Raw genomic sequence first — 15097 nt, forward strand, 5'->3', positions numbered from 1 at the left:
CAGCCTGGCGAATTCTAGTCAGACTGGTGGTTTGCTCTCGAACCTGTTTCCTGTTAAGATGTTTATCAAGACAATGCATGCACAGTGGGACACGGACTCTCATCAGTAATTGTAATTTTGCCCTTGCCTTGTGATCTTTTATTGCCTTAAAAGATCTTTGCCCACAAAGAAGCATGTGATCTTTGTGACTTACTCTCTGTTCATACACCCCCTCCCGTTTCAAATAAAAACTTGCTGGTTTTGCTGCTCAAGGTCACCATCACAGTCCTACCAATATCTGATGACACCCCCGGAGGTCCAGCTGTAAAATTTTTCTCTTTGTACTCTTTCTTTTTATTTCTCAGACCAGCCAACACTTAAGGAAAATAGAGAAGAACCCACATTGAAATATCGGGGGCTGGTTTCCCTGGTAACTATGAAAGTTTGTTTTCCTTTAATGCATACCCAGTTTACTTTATCTTTGAATCACACCCAACTTGACCCTAGTAAGTAATTAATATTTTTTTGAAAAAGAGATCTATGTAGTTTGCTAAGTCAGAAAATGTAGGCGATAGAAAGGGTTTGAAAGGAGATAGAACAAATTCATTTCCCTTTATTGACTTTAATTGTCTATGACAGACATTTAAGTGTTGTTCAGTAAGCTGAGATAGTGTGACAAGCTAAGTTGTATCCCCCTAAAATTCAAATGCTTGTAGTTCTAACCACAACATAAACTCCACTGGTGACTGCATTTGAAAATCAAACCTTTAAAGAGGTAATTAAGATTAAGTGAGGTCACATGAGTGAGTTCACAATCCAATATGACTACTGTCTTTACAAGAGAAAGAGACACTCGAGATGCACACACAGGGAAGAAAGGCCATGTGAGGACTCATTGACAAGTTAGAATCCACAGCCAAGGAGAGAGACCTCTGAAGAAAACAAATTTTCTGGCACCTGATCTCAGATCTCCAGCTTCCAGAACTGTGAGAAAATAAATTCCTGTCATTAAAACCAAGCAGTGGTATTTTTATTATAGCAGTCCTAACACACAAACATAAACAAGTTTATATTTTTAGTACACATCTTCACTCATAAGTGTGTTTCAAATTAGTAAATCTGAGTCTGAAATAGAGTTGGCAAGGTTTTGCTGTTTTTGTCTTCATTTTTCTAAGACCAGTCAGGTTTCTATATGTATTTGGAATCGTATTATAATAATGTTCCTTTATTTCCATGATATTTATTCAGTTGAATAAAGAGAGAAACAATTTGTTGATTAATAAGAGCTATTCAAATGACTCCACTTATATAAAAATAGACTGTTTATTCTGCCCTTTTCTCCATTGCCAAACTTACCAAAGAGGATTCCTTCCAACTAGTCAATGAAATACAATCATCTGTAAGCCATCTGAAATCTAACTAGTACTTTCCATTAGAGATTTCTGTTTTAATAGTCTATAGATGCACTGTTCAGTGTTATAGTCACTAGTCAAATTTTGCTATTTAGCACTTGAAATATGGCTAATGTGACTGTGAAAACGAATTTGTATACTTTTACTTAATTTTAACTAATTTAATTTAGAATCTCAAGAGTCATATATGGCTAATAATTAGTATACCAGGCAGCACATCACAAAAACATCTTTCCTCAGGTTTTAAAAAAAAAATCTTGTATTTTATTTTGTTGATGGGTGATAGTGCAAAGGATATGGTCTCTCCCTGTATAGTCATGAAATCCTCCAAGCTATTCTAATTCATAATAAAACTAAATCAGCAGCTATAAATAAAATATAAATTCATAGTATTCCCATAAATTGCATGTACTTCTCTTCCTTTCTCTGTCAAAGCAAAAAATGCACCCCACATGTTAAAAAATATGTTAGTTGACTATGTCAATATTGAATTTCCAATGTCATTATTTTAATATTAACTATTATCTCAAATCTATTGTTATAGATTCATAAGAAGAAGATGGACATTTTCATTAACCATGATGTAATATTTTATATAAATGGCAAAACACAGGTCAGTGATTGATTCAAAATGCAGTCACTCTGCAAATTATTATTATTATTATTATTTTTTCTTTGCAGTTGCAAGACTTGATGGAGTGAAAACAGAGCTCCCACAACATGGGAGGGGACCCAAAGGGGGTTGCTGCTGCCGGCTCGAATGCCTGGGTTTATATCCCGATCATTGTCCCTTCCCCTGTGCTCTCGGGTGATAGATGATTGGCTATTTCTTTACCTCCTGTTTTTGCCTAATTAGCATTTTAGTGAGCTCTCTTTGCTACCTGATAGGCCGGGTGTGAGCTAAGTTGCAAGCCCCGTGTTTAAAGGTGGATGCAGTCACCTTCCCAGCTAGGCTTAGGGATTCTTAGTTGGCCTAGGAAATCCAGCTAGTCTTGTCTCTCAGATCACCCTCTCAACAGGAAAACTCAAGTGCTGCTGGGGAAGTTGGCTGACAACCACTCTAACTGCTTCCTGCTGAACTGGGGCATAGAACGGGTCATGAAGTCGAGATTTCCTTGGGAGGGGTGCTTCGATGCCATCAACATCAGAGCATGGGCTAACAGGCTGGTCCAGGGGTCCACAATAGATCTTAGTTATGGACTGCATCTGGGGCTCCATTTGAAGAACATTTGTAGTTTTACAGCTTCAATTCTGGAAGAGACAAACTTAAGAAGGAGGTTAAAGATACAGGGATTGAAATGTATGGCCTGCAGCGCAGGGGATTATTTCTTTGGCACACTTCACAGGCTCTGAGTATCTGCTTGATAGTTTTGAAAAGACCTGGTCCAGTAAATAATGATTTGGCCATCTGATGGGTGCTATCAATGCCAAAGTGAAAGGTTTGGTGAAGGGTTTTATGTAATTTCCATTGGCTAGCTGTAGGCAAAAGTATTTTTCCTTCTGCAGTGGCTAGTTATCCTGAGGGGAGGAAACTATGTCCTTGTGAGGTTTCCCATTCTATTTCTCCTGCTGAGTACTGGGGCTTGGTCTCCCAGAAGAGATTACCCCATACTAGGGTTTCTTCTATAAGCGTTTCTAATGGAGGGTCCCGCCTTGCAGCTCTTTTGGCTTCAATATCCGCTTGGCGGTTCCCTTCTATTTCTTCTTCCCTTTCCTTTCTGATTATCTTGGCAGTGTAAGACTGCCACCTCTTAATGTTTCTGTATAGCCAATAATAATCTCCTGATGGCTTCCTGATGCTTGATAGGTGTTCCCTCAGAAGTTAGGAATTCCCTTTCTCTCCAAATTGCTGCATGAGCATGGAGGACTAGGTAAGCATACTTAGAGTCTGTATCTATATTTACCTTTTTTCTTTCTCCTATTTCTAGTGTAGAATGGCCCCTGCTTTTGCCGGAATGTCTCTCCCTACAAGGGACTGGAGCTTTCAGGCATAATTAGAAAAGCATGTGAAAAGAGTCAAGTTCTCCAGTCACAATTTAGTGGCTGGGAGAAGTATCTAGTGACTGGCTGTCCTAGGACCCCTCTGATAGTGACAGATCTGGATGACAGTTGTCCGAGATAGGAGAGTAAGACTGATAAAGCCATGCCAGTGCCCAGGAGACAGTTAACATCCTGGCCCTCAATGGTCAAGCATACCCGGGGCTCTGTGAGTGTGATGGCATGGCCTGGCACTTGCTCCAGGTACCCTCAGTCCTGCTGCTGGATCATCTGGCTTCTGACTCAGAGGAACTTCATTCCCTGGGGCAATGGACCTTGGGCAATGGGCCTTCCAGTGATTCCAGTGATTCCCTTGACATGAGGGGCATGGACAAAGCGGCAGCTAATTTCTATTTGGACAATATTTTTTAAAGTGTCCTTGTAGACCACACTGGAAGCAAGCTCTAATAGGCATTTGATTTGCCCAGCCTTTCCATGTTCCAGAGCCTCCAAAGTCTGCTTGCCTGAGGGCCATGACTAAAGCAGTGGCCTTTTTCTTATCTCATTTGTCCCGTTCTGTCTGTTCCTCCTGCTCTCTATTATAAAAAAGGTTTATTATAAAAAAGGTTGCCAAGTTCTGTAGGGTTTCTAAGTTTTGCTCTGGGCCTAAGGCAGACTTTTGAAGTTTTTTCTAATGTCTGCAACTGACTAAGTGATAAACTTATCCTTTAAGATTACTTGGCCTTCAACAGAGTCAGGTGACAGAGAGGTATGCTTCCTCAATGCCTCCCTTAGTCTCCCCAGAGAGGCAGTAGGATTTTCTTCCTTTCCCTGTGTCTAAGTGCACATCACTGAATAATTTATAGGCTTCTTCCTAGTTTTCCTTAGTCCTTCTAGCACGCAAGTTAGCAAATGTCTGCGGCACCAATCTCCGTGTTCTGATTCTGCACCCCAATGAGGGTCTACAATGGGAACTGCCTGCTGGTCTGGGGGGAATTGTTCTCTTTCCTCTGTTATCATCCTATCATTGACCCAACTGAGATACCAGACATCGCCAGACTCTCGGGCTGCAGTTATGGAAGCATTTCTTTCATTTGGGGTTAGTGACTGATCTAGCAGTAACATTATGTCTCTCCATTTCAGATCAAAAGATTGTCTTAACCCTTGCAAAACATCAATATAGTCATCAGGGTTATTTGAGAATTTATCTAGGTCTATTTAATTTGCTTCAAGTCTGAGAGAGAAAAAGGTACATACACTCCGACTGGGCCTAATCCTCCAGAATACATTTTAGGAGTGTTTTTGCATTGGGGGGCATATTTCCCATCTGAAAAAAAAAAAAAAAAAAAAAAAAAAAAAAAAAAAAAAAAAACATAGGGACACCAGCACGCCTACTCATTTTCCAGTGAGCATTAGTTCTAGAGCATCCACTATGGTCCTAATGTTTATTCCTTTGCAGAGTGAGTAACGACCCATGGTCTTCTGCTTATGGGATTAGTTACGCTCACTGATGTAGCAGTCTTGCACCTGTTTTCCTACTTTTCTTGACCATGAAGAAAGGGACCCAGGCTGCTGGATTCTAGTGGTCCTTTGCCAGCATGGCCTACATTGCCTTTGCATTCAGGGGTGAGTCCTAGAGCTGGGCTGGGTTCCTGAGTATTTCATAACAACCCAGCTGCCCCATCAAGATGTATTCCCATAAACAATAGTTCTTATGCAAATTCATTTCAGAGAGGGTGTAGGTAACCTTTTGAATCAGGATTGAGGTAGAGTCTTTTTGATTCTGTAAGTACTTTAAGGCTTGGCTGAGTGCAAACAGCTCGCACATTTGAGCAGATCAATTATTAGGCAATTCTCCTAACTCTGCTTTTGCAAGAGTCTCCCTATCAATTATTGAATATCCGTTGCTTTTTTTCCTCAATCACCCGGGAGGAGCCATCTATCCTTCTGTTCTGAACACAGTTCCTCCTAGGTCTGGTTGGACCATTGTATGGTAATTAAGATTTAATCCCATTAGGAAATCTGCTGGGTTAAGGGAATTTTCAGTGGTTAAATCACCTTTTTCTAAAAGAATAGCTCCATACTTTAAGATTTTTGAGTTAGTAAGCTACCTTTTTGCTTTTTTGACTTAGAACAATTCTGAACTGGTGAGGTGTGCTCACAATGAGGTTTCCGATTTAGGGAGGGTTTTCTCTTTATCTGGTGGAATAGTGTCAATAGGATTGATACCAATTCTTTTTTGAATGTGTAATAGAATTCTGCTGTGAATCTGTCTGGTCTTGGACTTTTTTTGTTGGTAATTTTTAAATTGTCTTTTAATCTCACTACTTGTTATTGATCTTCTCAGGGTATCTAATTCTTCCTGATATAAGCTAGTAGCGTTTTATCTTTTCAGGAATTTATCCATCTATTCTAGGTTTTCTAGCTTACGTGCATAAATGTGTTCATAGTAGCCTTGAATGATCTTTTGTATTTCTGTGGTGTCCATTGTAATATCTTCTATTTTGTTTCTTATTGAGTTTATTTGGATATTCTCTCTTGCTTTCTTGGTTAATCTTGCTAGTGGACTATCCATTTTAGTCATCTTTTCAAAGAACAAGCTTTTTGTTTAATTTGTCTTTCATATGTTTGTTTGTTTGTTTGTTTGTTTCAATCTCACTGAGTTCTGCCCTGATCTTGGTTATTTTCTTTCTTACATTGGGTTTGGGTTTGGTTTGTTCTTGTTTCTCTAGTTCCTTGAGGCTTGAACTTAGATTATCTGTTTATGCTATTTTCAGACTTTTAAATGTAGATATTTAGGGCAAGAAACTTTTCTCTTAGCACTGCCTTTGCTGTATCCCAGAGGTTTTGATAGGTTGTGTCATTATTGTCATTTAGTTTAAAGAATTTTTTATTTACATTTTTATTTCATTTATGACCCAATGATCATTCAGGAGTAGATTATTTAATTTCCATTCATTCGCATGGTTTCAAAAGTTTCTGTGGGAGTTGATTTCCAGTTTTATTCCACTTTGGTCCTAGAGAGTGCTTGATACAACTTCAATTTTCTTAAATTTATTGAGGTTCATTTTGTGGCTATCATATGGTCTATCTTGGAGAAAGTTCTACCTGCTATCGAATAGAGTGTATATTCTGTCATTGTTTGATGGAGTGTTCTGTATATATCTGTTAAGTTTATTTGTTTCAGGGCATAGTTAAAATCTGCCGTTTCTTTGTTGACTGTCTTGATGACCTGTCTAATGCTGCCAGTGGAGTACTGAAGTCTCCTACTATTATTGTGTTCCTGTCTATCTCATTTCTTAGGTCTATTAGTAATTGCTTTACAAATTTGGGAGCTCCAGTGTCAGGTTCATGTGTATTTAGGTTTGCAATATCTTCCCGTTGGGCAAAGCCTTTTATCATTATCTAATGTCCCTCTTTGTCATTTTTAATTACTGTTGCTTTAAAGTTTGTCTTTTGTGATATAAAAAATAGCTACTCCTGCTTACTTTGGTGTCCAGTTGCAGGAAGTATCTTTTTTCCAACCATTTACCTTAAGTTTATATGAGTCCTTATGTGTTAGCTGAGCCTCCTGAAGGCAGCAGATAGTTGGCTGGTGAATTCTTATCCATTCTGCAATTCTGTATCTTATAAGCGGGGCATTTAGGCCATTTACATTCAATGTCAGCATTGAGATGTGAGACACCATTCCATTCATTGTGCTATTTGCTGCTTGTATACCTTGTTTTTTTGCTTGTGTTTTTTAAACTGTATTTTCATTTTATAGGTCCTGTGAAATTTATGCTTCAATGAGGTTCTGTTTTGATGTGTTTCCAGGATTTGTTACAATATTTAGAGCTTCTTTTAGCAGTTCTTGCAGTGGTGGCTTGGTAGTGGTGAATTCTCTCAGCATTTGTTTGTCTGAAAAAAAATACATATATATCTTTCCTTCATATATGATGCTTAGTTTCACTTCATACAAAATTCTTGACTGGCAATTGTTATTTTGTTTGAGGGGACTACAGATAGGGCCCCAATCCCTTCTAGCTTGTAATGTTTCTGCTGAGAAATCTGCTATTAATCTGATAGGTTATCTTTCATAGGTTACCTGGTGCTTTCATCTCACAGCTCTTATGATTATCTCCTTTGTCTTTGCTTTAGATAACCCAATGACTATGTGCCTAGGGAAAATATTTTTGAAATGAATTTTCCAGGTGCTCTTCGTGATTCTTGTATTTGAATGTCTAGGTCTCCAGTAAGGCCAGGGAATATTTTCTTAATTATTCCTCCTAACATATTTTCAAATTTTCAAAACTTTTAGATTTCCCTTCTTCCTCAGGAACACAGATTATTCTTAGACTTGGTCATTTAACATAATCCCAGACTTCTTGGAAGCTTTGTTCATATTTTCTTATTCTTTTTTCTTTTTTTTTGTTTTTTTTTGGATTGGGTTAATTCAAAGACATTGTCTTTGAGCTCTGAATTTCTTTCTTCTAGTTATTATTACTATTATTATTATTATTCTATTTCTGAGACTTTCCAAAGCACTTTGCATTTCTATAAGCGTGCCCATTGTTTCCTGAAGGATTCATTGTTTCCTCCTCCCACCCCATCTATTTCATTGAATATTTCTCCCTTCACTTCTTGTATAATTTTTTTTTTTTTTAATTTCCTTACATTGGACTTCACCTTTCTCTGATGCCTCTCTGATTAGCTTAATAACAAACTTTCTGAACTAATTTTTTCAGGTGAATCAGGGAATTCTTATTGGTTTGGATTCATTTCTAGTGAGCTAGTGTGATTTAGGGGTGGTGTTAAAGAACCTTGTTTTGTCATATTACCAGATTTGGTTTTCTGGTTCCTTCTCATTCGGGTAGACTCTGTCAAAGGGAATGTCTAAGTCTGAAGGCTATTTTTCAGATTCTTTTGTCCCATGGGGTGTTCCCTTGATGTAGTACTCTCCCCCTTTTCCTATGGATGCGGCTTCCTGAGAGCCAAGCTGTAGTGACTGTTATATCTCTTCTGGATCTAGCACCAGCAAATCTCCCAGGATCCCAGCTGGCATCGGCTGTTGTCTCCACAGAGTCCTGTGATGTGAACCATCTATAGGTCTCTCAGCCATGAATACCAGCACCTGTTCTGGTGCAGGTGACTGGGGTTTGAAATAGAATTTGGGAGGGTGCTTAGCTTTGGTGGTTTAATGCACTATTTTTGTGTTGGTTGGCCTCCTGCCAGAAGCTGGCACTTTCCAGAGAGCATCAGCTGTGATATTATGGGGAAAAACAGGTGGTGGGCAGGGTCATAGAACTCTCTGGGAGTATATGACCTTTGTCTTCAGTTATCAGAGTGGGTAGGGAAGAACCACTGGGTGGGGGCAGGGTTAGGCATGTCTGAGTTCAGACTCTCTTGGGGCAGGTCTTGCTGCCGCTGCCATGCAGGATGGAGGTGAGGTTCCCAAGTCAATGAAGTTATGTTCCTAGGAGGATTATGGATGCCTCTACTGTGTCATTGTAGGTTGTCAGGGAAGTAGGGGAAGGCCAGCAGTGACAGGCCTCATCCAGCTCCCACGCAAACCAAAGGGCCAGTTTCACTCCCACTGTGCATGTCCCCCTCCTTGCCCCACCACAACGGCACTGAATCTATTTCCAGGCAGTGGGTGAGTAGAGCTGAGAACTTGCCCCAAGCGATCCACTTCCTAGCTGCAAAAGCAAGTATGGCTTTCCTTCTTCCCCTGCCTGTTGAGTAGGCCCACTGGATTCATGGTCTCCCCTGAGTTCTGGCCAGGAGACTTCTCGATCACTTCAAATTGTTACAAAGTTCAGCTGGAGATTTCCTTCTCCCTGTGGCCTTTTCTCATTTCCTCTCTCTGACTGCCCCTCTGAAGGACCGCTGTGAGGTCAAGCAGAAATGGCTTGGTAAGGAAGCCAGTAAGCTCACAGGGCTTTTCCCACTTTTTCCTCTACCCCTGTATTTCACTCCGCTCTCTCAATTGACTCAGCTCCAGATGAGATCAGAATCTTCTCCCGTAATCTAAAGCTTCAGTTTCCCCAGTGCAGGTGTTTCTTCAGGAGTGGATGATCTCCCTTTCCCACTTCCACAGTTTGGACACTCACAGCATTTGGCATGTCTCCCAGGTCCTGCAGTAGCAATCTGCTTCCTTCAGAGAGTCTGTAAGTCCCCTCAAGTTTCCTGATTTATTTCTGCAGTCATTCTGGAGCAAAACTGCATGATGTGAGCTTCCGCACACTGCTCTGTCTGTCCGAGTTAGAGCTGAAATCTAGTCCTGCCTCCTGTCTGCCATGACCCCTCCCTGAATCTTTCTAATTCAACTTAAGAACTTCTGCACAGCAAAATAGGCTATTGATAGAATAAATACACAACCTACATAATGAAAGAAAATATTTACAATCTATGAATCTGACAAACGTCTAATATCCAGTGTCTATAGGGAATTTAAACACATTTACAAGAGAAAAACAATCAACCCCATTAAAAAGTGGGCAATGGACAGGAACAGACACTTCTCAAAGGAAGACATACGTACAGCCAACAATCGTATGAATAAAAACTCAATTATCACTGATCAGTGGAGAAATACAAATCCAAACCACAATAAGATACCATCTCACACTAGTCACAATGGCTATTATAAAAAAAGTAAAAAAAAACATAAAAAAATAACAGATGCTGCAGTTTGCAGAGAAAATGGAACACTTATACGTTAGTGGGAGTCTAAGTTAGTGGAAAGCAGTATGGCATTTCCTCAGAGTGCTAAAAGCAGAACTACCGTTTGACTCAACAATCGCATTACCGGGTGTATAGTGAAATATAAATCATTCTATTATAAAGACACATGCATGCAAATGTTCAGTGTAGCACTGCTCACAATAGCAAAGGCATAGAATCAACCTAAATGGATAAAGAAAATGTGGCACATAATACACTATGGAATACAATGCAGTCATATAAAAGAAAGAGATTTTTTTTTTTTTTGGAACCACAGACAGAGCTAGAGGCTATTATCCTTAGCAAACTAAGCTAGGAAGAGCAAACCAAATACCACATGTTCTCACTTGTAAGTGGGAGTTAAATAGTAAGAACTTATGAGCACAAAGAAGAAAAATGACAGACACTGGGATCTACTTGAGCAGTAAGGGTAGGAGGATGGAGAGGAGCAAAAAAGATTAACTGTAGGGGTATTGTGTTTAATACCTGGATGATGAAATAATAGGTACGAGAATCCTTGGTGTTGCATGCTTACCTATGAAACACACCTTCACATGTATCCCCAAACCTAAAAAAAAAGGTAAAAAGAAGTGTCAAAGCAACAATTTCCTTATTACTATGTCAGTTGCTGTTTTATTTTTATAGTTATTATTTTTGAAATTCTCTTTGGCTTTTTTGTTTGTTTTGTTTTTGACTCTGGTCACCTAGGCTGGAGTGCAGTGGTGCAATCATGGCTCACTGTAGCCTTGACCTCCCAAGCTCAGGTGATTTTCCCACTTCAGCCTTCCAAGTAATTAAGATTACAAGCATGTGCCACCACACCCAGCTAATTTTTTGTATTTTAGTAAAGATGAGGTTTTACTATGTTGCCCAGGCTGGTCTTAAATTCCTGGACTCAAGCCAGCCACCCTCTTGGGCCTCCCAGAGTGCTGAGATTCACAAACATGAGCCACCACACCTGATCTGAAATTCTCTTTTTAGACAGACAGTTCAGTAATTTGTCCTTATCAACTTTATCACATCTTCTTGATGGTGTTGCTGTAGTGTATGAATATGCTGTACTAAGTCTAACAAATCTTCCATTCAACTAGTATGTTAATAATATTAGTCAGTGATAATAATTATGTTGTCCTTTCTCTAGCAGCAAAGTCTGAATTAATTAAACATAAATTCTTCTCAACTTTGAAAATCTTGTTATGGGGTTCCCCAATAATTTCTACGAGGTGCAATAACATATGGAAACTTTGCATTATATGGCCAGATGATACAAAGGATTCAACGTTTATATTTACTTATTTACTTAGAGGTGATTATTTTAGTCTGTGATTAATACCATTCAAGCAAAAGAATAGACAGATGTCAATATAAGAATTGAAGTTGCTGTCTTCAGTCTTCATTCAACAACAGCTTAAGACTGATAACAGATTTTTATGAATGTTAACTTTGAATATTTTGCTATTCTTTAAGAAAAAGATCATGGCAAAATGAATTGCTCTTGAAGGTAATTTTAAAGACTATATACACATGTACATGCTTATATACATGCACAAGCATGTGTATGCATGTGTGTGTGCTTGTGCGTGGTGTGTGTGTGTGTGTCTCCTTATAAAAATATCCAAATTTGACCACAACTTCTTGTCTTAGTTTATTTTGGGCTGTCATACTGCCATACAAAATACCACAGACTGGGTAATTTATAAGGAACAACAATTTATTTCTTAGGGTTCTTGAGGCTCAGAAGTTCAAGAGCTTGCTGCCAGCATCTGGCAAGGGCCTTCATACTATATTATTCCATGGCATAATAAAAGGGCAAGAGAGTGCCTAAGATAGAAACAGCAAATCTGGCTTAACTCATCCTAATATTAGGAACCCACTCCCTCTATAACTAACTTATATCAGCAATAACGGCATTCATCTATTCATGAGGGAGAGACTTCATGACCTAGTCATCTCAAAAGATCTTACCTCCCAATACCATTACATTGGCAGTAAAATTTCAACATGAGTTTTCGAGAAAACAGTTAAACCATAGCCACCTCAAAAATGAGATTTATAATTAACTAATTGTAACATAAATATTTGCAATAAAATTATCCAAATACATGAAGTGTCATATCAACGCATTTAATAAATAGAGTAAATCTACTATGTGCATTGATTAATATTAATTATGCTGTATATATGTAAAATTCCTGTGATAAATTATATCTATTAAAACATTTGGCAAGAATACGATGATGTTGAGGACTCTTCAACTTTAATTCATTATTTTTTATGAGATTATGAGATTTATGAGTAAATTAGGGCTAACCTAATTTACCTGTCTTCAGGTTGAAAGATTTTCTTTTGGAGGTTTTCAAAATGTCTTAAGCATGAGATTTTTCAGTAGGCCTGCTTCTGCAATACAAGCACATGGAGTTAGTAGCCATATAAGTTTTCATTTTTTTAAGTATTTTTCTATGTGTATTTCAACAATCATATCTCAGCTAAAATGAGCTGACAAATAAAAATGTTCATTCTTATACAGTGCACAGAATCTGGGGAAAAAAGATGCATAAAATCAAGAACAACAGCAAAACTTGTTTGACAAATGGGATCTGCTGGAGGAGAGAGATGGCAATAAGAGTAATAAAATAATCAAACATTTAATGCGATTTAAGTAAATATCACAAATTACTTCCTGTGGCTAAATATCAAGTTTCCCAATATATTCTGAATGAATAAACAGATAAAACAATCATTTTTTTGTCCTGAGTTAGTAGACTTGAACTTCACTGGCATGGAAATATCCCAAAACACAGAGTAAGACAAAATAAAATGAGAAAGAATTGGGAAAATTATAAGAGATTTGATAAATATGTTCAACTCACTTGACACAGGAATAATTGATGTCTCGGGAACAGAACAAATAATTAGTGAGTAAACAATAATTAATAATATAATGGAAGATTTTCCTGAGCTGACAAAAGACATGAGCATACACATTAAAAGATAATTGGGCCAGTAATTTACAAAACAAATTAAAATGGAAAACAGCAATTTACGTATTAGTAGAAAAGAATGACCACCAGCTAGGATAAAACAACAAATTAACTTCAAAAGATAACAAATCAGACTGCCATTGAAATTAACAACTACTATATTGAAGTTAGGAGAAAGGGGTATAATTTATCAGAAAAAAAGGAAAGTTATCAAGAATCCTGTGGACATCCAAAATAGCATTCTTCTGTCAATTAGAAAGCAAAGTATTTAAAAATAGACAGTAACTCAGATTACATCACCTGCATGCATCTTTTGAAAAGTGTGCTTAAGGAAAGCCTCTAATCAAATAATAAATGACGAAGAACAAGATTACCATACATGATTGTAAGATTGTATTTAGCTATAAAATGCATCAAGTCAATGTTAAATACAAATTAGGTTTTATTTATTTATTTATTTTTTTGAAAGTTCAGGAGTATGGACAGAATAAGGAATAAATCCCTTTAAGGTATATAATGTGATTTTAATCTTTTAGCATTCCTTCAATGGAAGGCATATATACAAGATCAAATGTTAATATATTGATTGATACATTTTAAAAAAGTCTATCATGACCTTATAAATTGACGAAAATTACAAAAACTTGCTGCAGAACATTTGTCTTAAAATATGTTTTACTCTAATTACTTTTAAGATGAAGTTGTTATCTTTTTAACTTTCTTAAAATGAAAGCTCAAAAAAGATGAGAATAATTTTCATAGGTGATTAATCAGGTGAGGAAGGAAGCAACAGGAAAAAAGGACAAGAAATTAAAACCGAGAAAAATAACAATGTTAATTTACCGAATGTTAGAAAGTTGTATTTTACTTTTTGTTGTCTAGAATGAAATTCTGAATGGCGATTGCATAAGTAACCATAATTTTGTCAGAAGGAAACAAATGAAAAATATCATGTGTAATTTCTGTTAACTACCTTAACTGGGACTAATGAAAGAAAACTCCTTGATTTTCTCATGGTAGACTTTGATCTAATTATTGAGATTTCTGTAATAATTTGGAACAAAATAAAAAGCCTAGTAAAAACAACAAAGGTAAGTATAATTTTGACTGTGCATAATTTTAAAAAATAACTGATTCAAAACTCACATCTTTTTGACTGTTAATCTTAATGAAAATAACTCAATAAATAATATCTAAACTTCTAAATCAGGAGGAGCAATGTATAAACACTTTTCAAATAGGATGAGAGAGGAAGTCAAACTATCCCTCTTTGTGAATGACATGATCCTATATCTAGAAAATCCCATCGTCTCAACCCAAAAGCTTCAGAAACTGATTAGAAACTTCAGCAAAGCCTTGGATAACAAAATCAATGAGTAAAAATTGCTAGAATTCCTATACATCAACAACAGTCAAGCCAAGAGCCAAATCACAAACCAACCCCATTTACAGTAGCCACAAAAAGAATAAAATACCTTGGAATACAGCTAACATGGGAGGTGAAAGATCTCTAGATATCTATGAAGAGAACTACAAACCATTGCTCAAAGGAATTAGAGATGACACAACAAATGAAAAAAAAATTCCATGCTCATGAATAGGAAGAATCAATATTGTTAAAATGACTATACTGCCCAAAGCAATTTAAAGATTTGATGCCCATAAACTATAACTGAGATTCTTCACTATTCAAATTAGAAGTGGTAAACTTTAGGGATATGGAGAATATCCATTCTACAGAGGTGTTTGACTTAACTGAAGACTTTTAATTAACTAATTTTAAAATCAAGTTGGTTGCTGCCATATAAAACAAAATTATATAGTGTTCTTGAAAAAAAGTGATATATCTACTAGTAGTAGGTATGAATTCCTACTGAAAGGCAAAAATCAATACCACCTGAGAAATGACTATGTTCTTTAGACATAGCACATGCTCTCTTATTTCTCCATTTTCATCTATCTTTGCTGTGCTTCTCTATTTGTTAGAATATAAAGCAGTTCATATTATCACAATTACATCATTTTTAAACACTAAAGTTAAAA

Source organism: Macaca nemestrina, chromosome 6 (assembly GCF_043159975.1).
Source record: "Macaca nemestrina isolate mMacNem1 chromosome 6, mMacNem.hap1, whole genome shotgun sequence".
Taxonomy (NCBI): Eukaryota; Metazoa; Chordata; class Mammalia; order Primates; family Cercopithecidae; genus Macaca; species Macaca nemestrina.